Raw genomic sequence first — 1,204 nt, forward strand, 5'->3', positions numbered from 1 at the left:
TAGTAGGCTTCTCTTTCTTAATCTTTCCATAATGGCTTTAAACATGACGGTGGGTCCCAAGACCATGATTCTGAGTTAGAAGACACTGGGAAAAAATGCTATTTGTTGAAAATATTTCCTGGGCCTTTGAGCTGGGGTTCTTCTCCTCCTTCTTTTCCCATCATTCTTAGGTTTCATCTTTTCATAGTGTCCCAGGTTTCTTGGATGTTTTGTGTCTCACATTTTTTTAATTTAGCATTTTCTTTGACTGGTGTATCTATTTCTTTATTATATTTTCTATGACTCAGACTTTCTCTTTCATCTCTTGTATTCTTTTGGCGATCCTTACATCTGTAGGTCCCATTCACTTACTTAACAATTTCACTTCCAGGATTCCCTCAGTTTGTGCTTTCTTTATTGCTTCTATTTTCTTTTCTGTTTTGCAATAATTAAACAATGTTTATGTAGAGACCGTTAAGTGGAAACACCAAAAGTTTACAGACAAAAAATACCATTAAATACAAGCTTATAAGACAGTAGCCATTTTATGAACCCAGAGAAAACCTTCAATTTCCAGATATGAGGGAAAAGTCATAATTTTTGATAGGTTCCAATGTTTGGAAATACATGTAAATGCCTCATCTGTTGCCCCTTAGTCTTTCTTGGCTTCCATCCCCTGTCCTACAAATCTCCCAACATCCTCTCCCCCTTCACTGTGATCAACATGTCTATTAGGTATGGCCCAAAGAAATTTAAACTCAAGTCACCTGACTCTTCTTCTGACATTTCTCCCAGGCTTCTGATTTCCAACCTCTTCCAGATGGTGGGATTCTTCTTCACTTTGTTTGGAGACCTTCCCACCTTTTTGTTTGTTTGGTTGGTTTTTGTTGTTGTTTTGTCTTTCTCCACAATGAGATCCAGTATGACCTATTTGACTTTGGATGCCATTACTCCTAGGTCTATCCTTGTCTTCTTCTCTTCATAGAGACGCTCACCCCTAGGTGAGCTGTGAAGCTTCTGCTCCTCAGACCTGCTCTGCTCTTCCTCTTCCTCCTGCTTTCTGTGCAGCTAGGCCTGCATGCTCTGTGCCACTTGGAGCTGCACCACCACCAGAAACAGGTGCCTCCGTTAGGGATGGCGGGCTGAAGAGCTACTGCTTCTACTTTCAAGTTCAAGTCTGGAATAGTTTTATTCATTTTCCTTCAACTAGTCCTCCATCTTGAAT

General features: G+C 40.2%; 1 pseudogene; it reads right to left on the minus strand.

The window, feature by feature from the left end:
- Positions 1 to 545: 545 nt before the first annotated feature.
- LOC134481689 (protein BEX4-like) lies at positions 546 to 927 on the minus strand (annotated as a pseudogene).
- Between the last annotated feature and the right edge of the window lie 277 nt (positions 928 to 1,204).

This window comes from Rattus norvegicus, chromosome 14 (assembly GCF_021556685.1).
Source record: "Rattus norvegicus strain SHRSP/BbbUtx chromosome 14, alternate assembly SHRSP_T2T, whole genome shotgun sequence".
Lineage (NCBI taxonomy): Eukaryota > Metazoa > Chordata > Mammalia > Rodentia > Muridae > Rattus > Rattus norvegicus.